Here is a 16,736-nt window from a genome sequence, read left to right as displayed (position 1 = left end):
AAATGTAACAGGGACTCTTCACTAGACTTTTAGAAGTTGTATCTTCCCAAAGAAAAAAAAAATCCCACAACCATTCCTTATTCATGTCATCAGTTTTCCCGGCACCACTTAGGACTCTTTCCCACGGGCGTTCTGTATGTCCGTTTACGGATAAAAAACGGACACCCATTTATTTCTATTAAGTAGCGAATGTAAACGGATGAAAATCCAGCTACATCCGTTAATGTTCACATCCATTAACATCAGTTTTTTTTTTGAACGGAAGAAACCCCTTTTCTTCTTTTGTAAAAAAAAAAAAACAGAACGGATGAAAAAATGGATGTAAACTATGAAAAACTGATGAAAAAAACCACGGATGTAAACTGATGAAAAAAAAAATAAATTATGTAATAATGGACAAACTAATGTAAAAACGAATGTAAACTGATAAAAAATGGAGTCTGCCCTTACCTCAGGGTCCGCATCAGAGTCCGCCCTTACCTCAGGGTCCCCAACAGAGTCCGCCCTTACATCAGGGTTCCCATCAGAGTCTGCCCTTACATCAGGGTTCCCATCAGAGTCCGCCCTTACATCAGGGTTCCCATCAGAGTCCGCCCTTACATCAGGGACCCCATCAGAGTCCGCCCTTACATCAGGGACCCCATCAGAGTCCGCCCTTACATCAGGGACCCCATCAGAGTCTGCCCTTACATCAGGGTTCTCATCAGAGTCTGCCCTTACATCAGGGACCCCATCAGAGTCTGCCCTTACATCAGAGTCCCCATCAGAGTCTGCCCTTACATCAGGGACCCCATCAGAGTCCGCCCTTACATCAGGGACCCCATCAGAGTCCGCCCTTACATCAGGGACCCCATCAGAGTCCGCCCTTACATCAGGGACCCCATCAGAGTCCGCCCTTACATCAGGGACCCCATCAGAGTCTGCCCTTACATCAGGGTCCCCATCAGAGTCCGCCCTTACATCAGGGACCCCATCAGAGTCCGCCCTTACATCAGAGTCCACCCCCAAGTCTGCCATTACATCAGGAGTCCCATCAGGACCTCCCCTTACCAAGTCCGTGTGCGGATCGGTTGAAGTGGAGACCACAGGCAGCCTCTGCTGACATCAATCCTCAATCTGTGCACGTTCAGGATGCACCATTGACCCTAGATGTGAGCCAGATACGCACGTGACCTGTGGACTGTAGTTTGGAGACCCCTGCTCTACAACCAACAATCATAATTTATCAGGACCAATGTCCTCACGTTGCCTGGCTGACCCTTCGCTGTGCCAGAACAGTGCTGATACTTGGGACAAGGGTGCTAAATCCTGGAATATCCCTTTCTTCTAATGAATACTAAGAACATTCACATAGAGCACAATACTCCGCTGGGTGGACTGAATAAAGGCAAATAGCAGAGCTTCTCCTCATTCACTAAGCCTAACCTCCAATCATGAGCAAGCAAGAATGCTGTTTACTTTCCTTGCACGCGATTGGGTATTCTTTACAAAGTGACACTTCACCCTAGTCACTAAGCTCCGGGGAAAATTTTCTTGCAAAGCGCAACATCCCCTGTAAAGTGAGCCGTCTATTTGCCTTAAAGTGGTATTAAACCCAAAAACAAACACTTATTATACTGCAGCTTACCAATTCTTAGAAATGATAGCTGCATTAGTTTTCCTTTTTAGGCTTACTTTCCTTTATTTTCAGCTTGTGATCCTGCCCGCAAGTCTGTTTTTCAATAGAAGAAGCTGTCCGACAGATGTAGCAGTGGCACAGGGGTGTCAAACCGGCGGCCCTCAAGCTGTTTCAAAACTACAAGTCCCATCATGCCTCTGGGAGTCATGCTTGCAACTGTTAATCTTGCAATGTCTCGTGGGACTTGTAGTTTGGCAACAGCTGGAGGGATGCCAGAGTGTTGCAACAAACCATTGACTACTGACCGGGGTGTTTACAATGATCAGCTTTTATTTATGTAAAACCTTCATCACAAAAAGGAAAGAAACTGATGCCGTCAGAGTCTATAAAATGTCTGCTTGAGTTTGGCTTCAATTTTTTAGTGTATCCAAATTTGCTGGTAAATCTAACACTCCTCTCCCCCCAGACTGACAATGCTGCTATCCAAAGGTGCCCCCTGTGCTCCTTCATCCATAGTGGAGGCACTCCTAATACAGGAGGTGTGTTACTGGCGAGCTCTCCAGGTGAAAACAGAGGGGTAAAAAAAGAAAACTAATTCAGCCACCACATCTAATGATTGGTAAAGTGCAATATATTATATTTTTGGTTTTGGGTTTAATACCGCTTTAAGTAGATCAAGACCATTGAGCCAAACCTTCAGAGGAAAGCAGAGGGTAAGGATCAGGGAAGTGGCGAGAGGCACCTGCAGCCAGGTAGTGCACTTGTTTTAAAAGCCTTATCATCGGTAATATAATCCATGGAGCGTATGTGTTACCAGATCATAAAAAGCCTTGCAGAGGCCGTCCTGCCTGCCAGCCTGATATCTCTGCTGTGTATCCGGGCTGTCTCCTTTTTATGGCAGCCTGGAGTAAATGACATTATATGGCGCAGGGAATGGCGTTCTCATGGTAGAGAGGGAAGTCCGCACCATTACAAAGGAAGCTCTGAGCAGCCGCTGACCACACGGAGCGCACAACAACAATGCTATGCAAACAAGCAAAGTACATTACATACCCTGATACCCTGGATACTGCCGCTACCGACTCAAACATCTTCTGCCCAACCTTAACTCTAGAAATGCCAGGACCAAATTCTGCTCAGACTTCAGGAGTTTCATTTTAATTAAAGCGAGCTAAACAAATATTTTATAAATCAGAGGCATTTGTGTTCTGAAGCTTTCTTTTTGGGGGGATTTCTTCCAGATCTGTGTGGTAATCCAGCATCAGGGTGGATAAAAATGATGATTAAATTAAAAAAAAAAAAAAATGTGGATTTTTTTACTATTTAAATTGGATTTTTCAAATTTTTATCAAACGTATTTTATTAAAATGCTTTTGGAGTAAACATCTATCTAAAGATAGTTTTCTATTTAGGATGCATTAAAATGTTACTACACCCCGTACCCTGCATTCACTATATCCGGTCTTCCCGGACCCCGCATTCACTATATCCGGTCTCCCCGGACCCGGCATTCACTATATCCGGTCTCCCCGGACCCGGCATTCACTATATCCGGTCTCCCCGGACCCCGCATTCACTATATCCGGTCTCCCCGGACCAGGCATTCACTATATCCGGTCTCCCCCTGGACCCTGCATTCACTATATCCGGTCTCCCCCTGGACCCTGCATTCACTATATCCGGTCTCCCCGGACCCTGCATTCACTATATCCGGGCTCCCCGGACCAGGCATTCACTATATCCGGTCTCCCCGGACCAGGCATTCACTATATCCGGTCTCCCCGGACCAGGCATTCACTATATCCGGTCTCCCCGGACCAGGCATTCACTATATCCGGTCTCCCCGGACCAGGCATTCACTATATCCGGTCTCCCCGGACCCCGCATTCACTATATCCGGTCTCCCCCTGGACCCTGCATTCACTACATCCGGTCTCCCCGGACCCCGCATTTACTACATCCGGTCTCCCCGGACCCCGCATTCACTACATCCGGTCTCCGCGGACCCCGCATTCACTATATCCAGTCTCCCCGAACCCTGCATTTACTATATCCGGTCTCCGCGGACCCGGCATGCACTGTATCTTTTCTCTCACAGTACACAGAACATGGAAATGCAATTATTTTAGTAAATATAAACTGCTAAATACCTTTTCTCATCAGCAGTTAGAGCAGTCTTGTGACTTCAGCAGAGCACTGGTTAAAGCTTGTAGGAGGAGTTTTCTTTCTGCGCTAGGAGGATGTGAAAGGCCTGACCCTCTGCATGTGATCAGCACAGGGCCTATAGGCACTGTCCAGACACACTCCCAAGAAAAAAAAAAAAAAAACTTTCTAGCAGTACACACTAAACTGAGCATGTGCAGAAGGGCTACGGGTTCAGTCTGTCTGATCAGCGTGGACATTTGAAAAAGAGGAGGGGCAGAGAATGGAGGATCAAACGGCCTTTTAACACAATGCAGAGGATTAACCCCTTGGGTTCCACAGTGAGTATAACAATCATGCTTTACTGCATATACAGACTGATTGTACTGTTGTGGGTTCAGTAACACTTTAACCGCTTCCTGACCGCCCTATAGCAGAAATACTGCTACAGGGCAGCACGGGTGCACAAAATCACACATATATATATACACATACATACATACACACATATATCTACATATACACACACACACACATATACACACACACACACGCGTGATTTTGCATTTCCGGGTAGGAGGCACGTGCGAGCCCTACCCGCGCCGCCATCACCGTCCGCCAATCACCGGGTCCCAGCCAGTGATAACACGACCGGTGCTCAGTGATTACCAAAGATCTCTGACAGGGAGGAGAACGGTTTTGTTTACTAACAGTTCTCCTCCCTGTCAGCTCGGGCACACTGCTTTGGATGGCTGTGCACATCACAGCCATCCAAAGCAGTGTGCTTATAGTGAAGCACCAGCACACCGCCCCCTAGTAAAACACACCCAGCACACAGTTAACCCTTTTATCACCCCTCATGTTAACCCCTTTCTGCCCAGTGCCATTAGTACAGTATCAGTACCAGTATCAGTACAGTATCAGCAAAGACATGTTGCAGAATACGTTTTGGCCTAAATTTATGAGGACATTTGATTTTTTTTTACCGGACATGTTTAATAGCAAAAAGTCAAAAATAGTTTTTTTTTCTCTAAATTGTCGTTATTTTTATAGCGCAAAAAAAAATGCATAGGCGATCAAATACCACCGAAAGAAAGCTCTATTTGTGGGAAAAAAAAGACGTAAATTTCATTTGGGTGAAGCGTAGCATGACTGCGCAATTGTCAGTTAAAGTAACACAGCGCCGTAAAGCAAGAAATGGCCTGGTCAGGAAGGGGGTAAATCCTCTGGAGGGCAAGTCGTTAATAATTCATTTTATTAAGCATTAAATGGAGCTTAGTTACGTAGCATGAGGCTGTATATTCTGCAATATTTACATTTTCGGTAAACTCATTCAATGAATCCAAGCTCTGCAAGCTGAGATAACATGCACTGCATGGATGCATTCACACAATTTCATAGTAACCATGAGAAAAAACATGAAATAAAAGAATTGGAGTAGTTTTCCAGCTATGCATGATTAAACAACTCAATTAATAACCTCCTATTCTGTGAACCCACCAAAAAGTCACACTTTCTCCCTAGAAAGTATACTACATTAAACCTTTTTGTGAAATACTATCTATAAAATAAATAAATATACATACAGATAAATAAAGTTAAATAAAGTTCATAAATCTTAAAGTGTCCAATTCAACAAAAGTCCCACATTTGTCCAATAAAGTCCAAAGATCCAAATTTCAATCCAGTAAGAAGGATTAACTCCTATTAATCCAATGATACCTCAAAACAGAAAATATACACCATAGTGCATTACCTTTTACATTTTCAAAATAAAACAATATTGTGCAAACATAAAATCACGCAAAAAATGTGAAAAGGAAAAAAAAAAAAATTATATATATACACACACACATACATACATATACACATACATATATATACACACACACATACACTACACCCCAAGTTGTGAACACTCTGTGATCAACTGCAACACTGTGAACACTCCGTGGGACAACACCCAATAGTGCTAGGTACTATTACCCTCTGTGAGTAATTATGCACATATCGACCATAAGGGACCATAATCTTCCATTATTCCTTTATGTATACTCCTTCCAAGGTCCTCACAAAGACAAGAAGAGTCTTAAGACAGATCTCCAAGCATAGATAAAATGTAATAGTGCCTTACATTATAGTAACCAACTTCCAGCTCTGACAAAAGGTTTTCTGTAGAGGTTTACCAAACACTGGCACACACCATGTGTAGGTAACCAACAAAATGGCAACGGCGACACTTCCGGTTTGCGTTCGTGCGTCTTGACGTCACCTCCACTAACGCGTTTCGTCACTTCCGGACTTCACTTCAGACGAACTCTCCCTGAGTTACTTTCAGGTGATGGGTTTTTGGCGTCTTGATTGGCTGGCGGATGATGACAAGATTCTCTGTATACACACAGGAGTCAGTCACGCCGGCACAGCTGCAGTGTGCCGGGATTACATGCGGAGCTGTGTGTCTACCCAGTGCAAAAAACACAAGTCACCACATATACGCAGCTCAGTGTACATTCAACAGAAGGCTGTGAGCAGGCAGGTGACGGTGTTATTGTAGAAGAGACAGAACATGCAGCTCGTGCAATAAAGAGCTAAATGGTAGCCATTTTGTATATTATTAGTTTAGTTCCGCTTTAACCACTTGCCTTCCTGAGGATTTACCACCCCTTCATGACTAGGCCATTTTTTGTGATACATCGCTGCGTTACTTCGACAATTGCGCGGTCATGCAACGATGCACCCAAATGAAATTTCTGTCCTTTTTTCCCACAAATTGAGCTTTCTTTTGGCGGTATTTGATCGCCTGTGCGGTTTTATTTTTTGTGCTATAAAAAAGACCGACAATTTTGAGAAAAAAAAAATATTTTGGACTTTTTGCTATTAAACATGTCCAGTAAAAAACAAATAAAAAAATAAAAAATGTCATCATAAATTAGGCCAAAATGTATTCTGCGACATGTCTGCTAAAAAAAAAAAAAAAAATCCCAATACATGCAAATTAACTGGTTTATGTAAAAGTTATAGCATTTACAAATGGCGGTATATATAATGGGATTTTTTTTCTACTAATAATGGCGGCGATCATTTAGCAGAACTGCGATGGACATTCTGACACTGGGGGGGAACTAACTTGGTGTCACTGACATCTCAGAGATCAGTGCTAAAAAAAAAAAAAGCACTGACACTGTACCAATGGCACTGGGCAGGAAGGGGTTAATGTGAGGGGCAATCAAAGGGTTAACTGTGTGCTGGGAGTGTTTTACTAGGGGGCGTGGTTATATTCTTCACTGTAAGCACATTGATTGGGATGGCTGTATTGCGCACAGCCATCCTCAGCAGTGCTCGAGCTGACAGGGAGGAAGATTGTGAACAAAATCTTCCTCCCCTGTCGGAAATGCTCGATAATCACTGGGCGTCGGAGGGTAATTACTGTCTGGGACCCGGAGATTGACATCTGCGGCCGCAAATGGCGGTGCGGGTACGGCGTGCGCCCCCTACCCGGAAATGCAAAATATCACACGTGATTTTGCGCACAGGTGCCGCCCTGTAGTAGTATATCTGCTATAGGGCGGTCCTTAAGCGGTTAATACAGTGATATATTAGCCCCATAAGGCACAATTCACAAAAGCATATAGCAAATTCCCTGGAATTCATAGAGCAGCAATCGCAAACCTATGACACGCTGTGCGTATGCTCGTGGCTCATCCAGTGACGTCATCGCGCCTGAGCATTCCAGCCCTCTGTCATGAATCCTTCACACACACACACACAGCCAGCTTCCAGACCCAGCAGAGTGGTGTCACCTGCAGCACAGCGGTATCCATGAGGATTTCTTACCCGGGCACAGCGTGCCTTGTTGTTCCACAGGACACTGGACTATGGCTATGCCTATATCTGTCTGCAAAAAATCTAAGTTGCTTTCGTACGGACTTGTATATAGCCATATTTAGAGAACATTTACAGACATATCTTATATGGGTAAGGTCAGCAAATCTTTTTTTTATATTTGTGTTTTTCTCAGACTCCAAGTGTTGAACACCAAAAAAATGAGCAAAGCAAAAAAAGCAGACACACTCCAAAGACATGATGGTAGGTTAATTGGCTCCTGTCTAAATTGTCCCTAATATGTGTATGTATGAATGTAATTTGGGATCCTAGATTGTACACCCCTTAACGGTTAGGGACTGTTATTATTTATCTATCTCTGTCTCTCTCTCTCTATCTATATCTATCTCTCTATCTATATCTATCTCTCTATCTATCTATATATTACGTACACATGTATATGTACAGTGCTTTGTAAATTGATGCTATACAAGTACCTGAAATAAATAAAATACAGATCTGAATGCAGCATTATTTTTATGCTTGTGTGCATGAGCCCTTTATGCCGGCAAATAATAAAATAAAAGGGCAATACGAGGAATTGGGTGAAGCTAAACAGCATTCACACTCCGAGCAGAAAGGAAGAGCCCCTGGAAGGTTGCAGGCCCCTTTCCCATCTCCGTCATGTTGTACATTGCAGAGCAGGTGGCTGGAAGGGTTAATGCTTGGCGCATGCAGCAGAGGGTTCCCTGAGCCAGTCATTGTTCAGTGGTGTCAGCCCCTGACGTCAGACAGTGCAGCACTCACTGAATTCACTGTTGGTTCTTGTGGGAAAACACCTCCACAGCTGCATGGAGTGGGCCAAGTAGGAACAAAACCTCCTCTCATGACCAGTGTTGTAGCAGAAAATAAATAGCCCAGGATATAGCCTGTTCAAGGCTCTCCGTGCTCACGAGGTAATTACTTTCCGCTAAGTCACATGCAGGAAGGTGAGGGAGACAGAGCACGGTGTCAATGCCAGCCAGACATTTGGAATGTTCAGGGGACAATAGATAAATTGTGAGCGCCACAATACCGCCAACACAAAACATCAAATGATACACATGCTCGTGTCGTCACTGGCCGTCATGTTACCACCAAGAGGTGCCCAACCCGCCAAACGTCCATCATTTAACCGGACCTGCAGAATCGCATCTCACCTGCACTGCTCAGGGCACATCAGGTGACAGAAAGAAAAACACGGCTAAACAACCTTTCACAGTGTTAAATTAACCAAAGCAAACCAAAGAGTCTAAATCACATATTTGCAAGAAGCCACGCTAAAAGAAAACTGACAATACCCGACCTAGATGACATTTAGAGGGGAATATAATAAAAGGCTTACAACACTTTTCTGGTGGTATGGCCCCTTTTCTTTTCAACAAACCTGAATATTGTTTTTTTTTTTTTAATATTGAAGGCTTCCTTTCCTTTTTTTTTCCCCACAGACTACAGTGTTGCACATGGAGAGGTTCTTGAGTTTTGGGAGCCTGCACCCAGTGCCGGAGGACTATAGAGGGGGAAGGTTATCCCTGTAGCTGGACACAACCCCTTAGTATACCTGCCCGTTAGTTCACATTCAGCTAGGCAGCTCCTCCAGCCAGTAGCTAAATGGAGCCAGAGAGGAGTCATTGGTTGCTAATAAGCCACCGCCTGACAGCATCCTAGCAACCACAAATCCAGGCTCTAACCCTCTTCATTTAATTCAGTAAAGCATTAAACAGTTTCAAATGAAAATCCAACCCATATTCATAATTTTGGCAGTTCCGTTGCTATGGTTCCATCAGTTTCAAAAAGAATTCCTGCCAGTTTACAGATAAGCAAACTGATAGTAATTAAGGACAAATCTGAGTTGGCATACTCATAGATGCCAGTGTACAGTGGCATTGTTCTCTGGGAAGCCGTCATGAATGCCACAGCTTCCTAGCACAGGGCTCATGGTTGCTAGGATGCCTGCAGGCAGCAGTTTCGTAGCATCCAATGACTCCTCCAAAGCACCACTTAGCTGCTGGACAAGCGATTCCCCAGCCCGCAGCTGAATGTAAACAAAGGGGAAATTATACTAAGAGAGTTGTATTTTGCTACATGGACAACCCTCTGGTCCAAGGGTCTCCAAACTATGGCCCTCCAGCTGTTGAACTACTACAAGCCCCATCATGCCTCTGCAAGTCTTGCCTGTGGCTGTCAGAGTCTTGCAAGACCTCATGGGACCTGCAGATCCTCAACACCTGGAGAGCCATAGTTTAAAGACCCCTGCCCTAGTCCTCCGGCATTGGGTGCCACTCAAACCACTCGAGAACCACTCCTTGTGCAACACACTAGTCTTGAAGAAAAAGGAAAAGAAGCCGTTCACCGTTAAAAAGCCAGTATTCAGGTTTGTTAAAAAGACCGATGCAGAGACTCACCCACTTGGCGTTGTATGTTGGCTGGGGCAGGTATGCTGGATGACATCATTATCCAAATAGGGAATGGATTTGCCATTGATGCAAAAATACACCTGCTTTTTATGCTCCATGGCAGGGGCCTCAAAACTATGGTCCAAGGACCACATCCGGTCCACTACAAGATTTCTTATGGCCTGCAGCTAGATCAGTGGTATGCCCTCAAATGTGGACAGACTGAAGGTTCAGGTCAGCAGAGGCTGCCTATGGTTTCTTCTTCTGATCTAAAGGGGGCTCTGATGTAAGGAAGAACTCTGATGAGGACCCTGATGTAAAAACGGATTGATGTAAAAATATACTCTGATTGGGACATTTACGGAGACCCTGATGTAAAAAGGGACACTGATGGGGACTGTGATGTAAGGGGGGACTTTGATGAAGACCCTGATGTAAGGGACGACTATAATGGGGATTTTTTTTGCCCCATGAATCTTTTAAAAAATACAACGTGGCCCTCGTATTGAAAAATTTGTAGTCCCTATGGGGAAAAAAGTACACATGGGGCCTTAGACTGCCCATACACATCTCGATTTGCCAGCAACATACAGGAATTTTCACTGATGGCTATTGTATTCAACAGCTACGGCATTCGTGTTTGCCTGAATACCTGATCAGTGACTGCACTTGATTGGATGCGGATACTGTTGGACCATACCATTTTTTATTTTTTTTTTTAAGTCCGCAAATGTGCAGCTAAACGAAAAACCCGTAAGTGTTCACAAAAAATGTGCAAGTGCACAACACCACACGAAAAAGTGCACTTAGGGGTGTGCTTTGTCCTTCCCCCGAAGGGGATGGACCACTACCCTGATCCCCCGGGGCACGAAGCTCCTGACAGGGACAAGGTTCCCATTTGGTCCTCCTGGCCAAAAGGCCTGGTGGACCACTGTTCCTTGTGTCCAGCTGAAGCCAGACACCCAGTACTTGGTCAGGGGGCTCTCCCGAAGAGAAAACCCCCTAGGGACAGGGGAGGAAGGAACCAAAAGACCACACATCCTCCCCCTAGACTTCAGGGAAGGCCCGAGGACCCACACCCTCCATCCTGTGAGAAAACACACACATAAGTAAAGAAAAAGTGACAAAACGTGGGAGGTGAAATAAATTAAATAAATAAAAAATAAAAAAGTGGTCGTGCCAAATTGTGCACAGACCAGGCCCTGAGGCCTGTAGCAAAAATTGCCCTGGTCCTAGCCAAAAGGCCTGGTCCTAAGGGCGCTGTGCAGAAAAAGTGTAAACACAGTGACCATGTGCCATCTTCACACTGTGGGGTCCCACACCCAGGTGTTACTAGTGGCACCCCTGAGGCGACTACTCAGGGGGCACTGGTTTGCGGACTTTCTGCCTTCCCGACCCCTGGCCAGACAAGGTAGATCCGTCCAAATCAGGAGGAACTGGGTCCTTTCTCCTCGGGAGAATTACTCACGGGCCCCAGCTACTCGTGGGCACCACGCTTTCTGTCCCCCCGGTACTAGCCGTCCAGACCCCCATCATTCCAGCAGGGGTACTATACAACCAGTCATCCCCGCAAAGCTAGAATGACCGAGGAGCACCCCTACTGGACACTGATAAGAACAGATACTACACTTGATCTTAGCCAAAAGGCCGAGAAGTGATGGACCATACCATTTTCTACCTGGCTCAGTATATTCTCTAATCAACTTTGTTGAGCAGGGTGGTGCTTGCAGGGTCACCCACTGCTTTACTTTCACCTAACTCAGCAAGAAAAATCCGAAATTCAAGCTGTCTATGGCCAGCTTAAACAGAGGTCCAATTTAAAACATAACAAATGTAGTTAACATAGGAAGTAGAGCATGTTTAATGGAGGTTTTAGTCATAGGCTGTGATCAAACAGTGTTCTTGGCTAGCACTTGATTAACCTCTCTCCTATCAATAAGGCTCCAGTGTTTACTTGTACACTCCACCCCTAGCAGAGAGCGATCACAATCACAAGTGTGCTCACTTGTCTTTCATTAATTACCAGTATGACATCTGAATCCATCAGTTAAGCTGGATTGCCAGCATTGTGACAAGTGGCATTATGTTCTGGCCTGACTTTATTACGCACGAAGAACAGCACTGGAAAAGCTTTGCACGCGCATATTTTTTTTTTTGGGGGGGGGGGGGGGTTGGGGGAAGGAGTTGTATATTTATATTTATATTTAATTTTCTTTGCTGTTTTGAATCTACAGCATGCCGAGTAAAGTACGCTCTTGTCAAAAATGATTAGTAAAGTATGTGTAAACCTTACTGGATTGACATTTAATTTGCTGAAGTATTGCATATCATAAACAATTTTATATATATATATATATATATATATATATACACACACACATACATACACACACACACACACATACATATACAGGGGTGTGTAAACTTTTTATATCCACTGTGTGTGTGTATGTCAGGTTTCTGTGATAGAATGAGACAGAGATAAATAATTTCAGAACTTTTTCCACCTTTAAATGTAACCTGTAAACTGTACAACTCAATTGAGAAGCAAACAAATCTTTTAGGGGGAAAAAGTAAACATAAAAAAACTAAAATAATGTGGTCTACACACCCCTGTTAAAATGTCAGTTTTCTGTGATGAAAAAAATGAGACAAAGATAAATCATTTCAGAACTTTTCACACCTTTAATGTAACCTATAAACTGTACAACTCAATTGAAAAATTGAAAAACAAACTGAAATCTTTTGTGGGGAAGTGTAAACATAAAAAACTAAAATAATGTTGTTGCATAAGTGTGCACACCCTATTACTGGGGATGTAGCTGTGTTCAGAATTAAGCATTCAAAATCCTGTTAAATAGGAGTCAGTACACACCTGCCATCATATAAAGTGCCACTGATTAACCCCAATTAAAGTTCAGCTGTTCTAGTATGTCTTTCCTGACATTTTCTTAGTCGCATCCTACAGCAAAAGCCATGGTCCGCAGAGAGCTTCCAAAACATCAGATGGATCTCATTGTTAAAAGGAATCAGTCAGGAGAAGGGTACAAAATAATTTCCAAGGCATTATATATACCATGGAACACAGTTTAGACAGTCAAATTATGGTACAACAGTGACATTAACAAGAACTAGGACGTTCCTTGCGAAATTGATGAAAAAAAACAAGAAGAAAACTGATCTGGGAGGCTGTCAAGAGGCCTACAGCAACATTAAATGAGCTGCAGGAATAACTGGCAAGTACTGGCTGTGTGGTACTTGTGACAACAATCTCCCGTATTCTTCATATGTCTGGGCTATGGGGTAGAGTGGCAAGACGGAAGCCTTTTCTTACGAAGAAAAACATCCAAGCCTGTCTAAATTTTGCAAAAAAACGCATCTGAAGTCTCCCAAAAGCATGTGGGAAAATGTGTTATGGTCTGATGAAACCAAGGTTGAACTTTTTGGCCATAATTCCAAATGATATGTTTGGCACAAAAACAACACTGCCCATCACCAAAAGAACACCATACCCACAGTGAAGCATGGTGGTGGCAGCATCATGCTTTGAGTTTTTTTCTTCAGCTGGAACTGGGGCCTTAGTCAAGGTAGAGGGAGTTATGAACAGTTCCAAATACCAGTTAATATTGGCACACAACCTTCAGGCTTTTGCTAGAAAGCTGAACATGAAGAGGAACTTCATCTTTCAGCATGACAATGGCCCAAAGTATACATCCAAATCAACAAAGGAATGGTTTCACCAGAAGAAGATTGAAGTTTTGGAATGGCCCAAGCAGAGCTCAGACCTGAATCCGATGGAAAATCTGTGGGGTGATCTGAATAGGGCTGTGCACAGGAGATGCCCTCGCAATCTGACAGATTTGGAGTATTTTTGCAAGGAAGAGTGGGCAAATATGGCCATGTCAAGATGTGCCATGTTGATAGACTCATACCCAAAAAGAATGAGTGCTGGAATAAAATCAAAAGGTGCTTCAACAAAGTATTAGTTTAAGGATGTGCACACTTATGCAACCATATTATTTTAGTTTTTTATATTTACTTCCCTCCACCTAAAAGATTTCAGTTTGTTGTTCTGAGTTGTACAGTTTATAGGTCACATTAAAAAGGTGGAAAAAGTTCTGAAATGATTTATCATTTTAACGGGTGTGTTGACAATACAGAGTGTGTGTACAGTGGATTATAAAAAGTCTAACGTATTGGGTCCCCCCTCCAAATCATTGGATTCAGGTGTTCCAATCACCTCCATGGCCACAGGTGTATAAAATCAAGCCCCTAGGCATGCAGACTGCTTCTACAAACATTTGTGAAAGAATGGGTCGCTCTCAGGAGCTCAGTGAATTCAAGCATGGTACCATAATAAGTTGCCACTTGTGCAATAAGTCCATCCGTGTAATTTCCTTGAAACTAAATATTCCACGCTCAACTGTTAGTGGTATTATAACAAAGTGGAAATAACAGCAACTCAGCCATGAAGTGGTTGGCCACGTTAAAATAACAGAGAGGGGTCAGCGCATGCTGAAGCACACAGTGCACAGAAGTCACCAACTGTCTGCAGAGTCAATAGCTAAAGACCTCCAAACTTCATGTGGCCTTCAGATTAGCACAACAACAGTGCGTAGAGAGCTTCATGGAATGGGTTTCCATGGCAGAGCAGCTGCATCCAAGCCTTACATCACCAAGTGCAATGCAAAGCATTGGATGCTGTGGTGTAAAGAATGCCGCCACTGGACTCTAGAGCAGTGGAGACGTGTTCTCTGGAATGATGAATCACGCTCCTCTGTCTAGCAATCCGATGGACGTGTCTGGGTTTGGCGGTTGCCAAAAGAACGGTACTTCCCTGACTGCATTGTGCCAAGTGTAAAGTTTGGTGGTGTGGGATTATGGTGTGGGGTTGTTTTTCAGGGGTTGGGTATGGCCCCTTAATTCCAGTGAAGGGAACTCTTAAGGTGTCAGCATACCAAGACATTTTAGACAATTTCATGCTCCCAACTTTGTGAGAACAGTTTTGGGATGGCCCCTTCCTGTTCCAACATGACTGCGCACCAGTGCAAGCAAGGCCTATAAAGATAAGGATGAGTGAGTTTGGGGTGGAGGAACTTGACTGGCCTGCAGAGTCCTGACCTCAACCCGATAGAACACCTTTGGGATGAATTAGAGGGCAGACTGCGAGCCAGGCCTTCTCATCCGACATCAGTGCCTGACCTCACAAATGTTCTTCTGGAAGAATGGTCAAACATTCCCTCAGACACACTCCTAAACCTTGTGGACAGCCTTCCCAGAAGAGGTGAAGCTGTTATAGCTGCAAAGGGTGGGCCAACTCAATATTGAACCCTACAGACTAAGACTGGGATGCCATTAAAGTTCATATGCGTGTAAAGGCAGGTGTCCCGTTACTTTTGGCAATATAGTATATTATATATACATATACACATACATACATATTTTTTTTTTTTTTTTTTTTAATAAAACATAGGTTTTCCACTTTTTTTATGACCTCCTGAAGCTCCTTGCCAGCCACTTCCTGTCTACATGGACTCCAGCAACTGCTGTGCAGCATTGGTCAGGGAACGGGTTTCCCGTGATAACAGCAAAACATGCCTGTGTAATATAAGCCACCACAGCCGTCTGTAGTGTACACTGAGAGCATGTGAGAGGGTGACAATGCAGGAGCACAACTGAGAGACAGGAACAAAGTGTTGTCCCCTTATCAGAGGAAGTGCCTGAACAAGCGCCTTTTATAGCAGGTTCACCTTCTCCTATTTGAATGAAAACTGCAGATTTAAAAATATTTTAATTATTTCTGAAATAAGACATGTTAAGAGATTTTAGTGACTGGGTATACATGTATTTTAAGGTACAACATACATAGAAGGTACGGCCTAACAGCCCAGAGATTGCCAATTTTCACCTCTCGCACGCGACATTCCTAAAAGCACCTCAGATTTAAATACAGTTTTGGTGAAAAAAAAAAAAAAATTTTATCTGGGCAAGTAGTTTGTTATGAGGGACAAGTAGATTGAGACCCCGATTTAGTCCCTGGAAAAGTATATTTTTTCAGAAATTTCCACACCCCTGGGCAAGTATTTCAGAACTTCTTTGGAGAGTCACTTTTTTTTAGCATTTTAATTTTAGTGAGAGTTCCTTTAAACTGTGCATGTCTTTACAGGAAAGGAGGTAAAGATGTGAAGCCTACAACAGGAAGAGTGGTTAAGGTGTGAACTGCTTTATTATAGGAGGTAGTAATGACAAAAACAAAAACATTTCCAATCCAATTTCCTCCACATGTCCTGACACCAAATGAACCTACCACACCAGCAGGTTGATATATGTAGGACAGTGCTGACAAAGTAAAAGCCCACTTTAACCACTTGCCCTCCAGAGGATTTACCCCCCCCCCCCTTCCTGACCAGGCCATTTTCTGCGTTATGACGCTGAGTTAGTTTAACTGACAATTGCGCGGTCATGCAAAGCTGCACCCAAATGAAATTTACGTCCTTTTTTTCCCACGAATAGAGCTTTCTCTCGGTGGTATTTGATCACCTGTGCAGTTTTTATTTTTTGCACTATAAACAAAAGAATACCGGCCATTTTGAGAAAAAAAAACAAAAAACAATATTTTGGAATATTAAACATGCCCAATAAAAAAAATGTTAAAAATCAAATGGTCATAAATGTAAGCCAAAATATATTCCGCTACATGTCTTTGCTAAAAAATCCCA

At 43.6% G+C, this 16,736-nt stretch overlaps 1 protein-coding gene and 1 pseudogene across 1 annotated transcript in view; both read right to left on the bottom strand.

Annotated features, from left to right (window-relative positions):
• The window catches only part of GRK4 (G protein-coupled receptor kinase 4), a 327,280-nt gene that overhangs the window by 194,147 nt on the left and 116,397 nt on the right, over positions 1-16,736 (bottom strand). The gene's annotated exons all lie outside the window — the stretch shown is intronic.
• Positions 11,559-11,676, bottom strand: LOC149450707 (U2 spliceosomal RNA; annotated as a pseudogene).

This window comes from Staurois parvus, unplaced genomic scaffold, assembly GCF_062004578.1.
Source record: "Staurois parvus isolate SC_StPar_1 unplaced genomic scaffold, SC_StPar_1.0 ptg000564l, whole genome shotgun sequence".
In the NCBI taxonomy this organism is placed as follows: domain Eukaryota; kingdom Metazoa; phylum Chordata; class Amphibia; order Anura; family Ranidae; genus Staurois; species Staurois parvus.
Note: the sequence above shows the minus strand (reverse complement) of the source record. Positions and strands in the feature narration are given on the sequence as shown.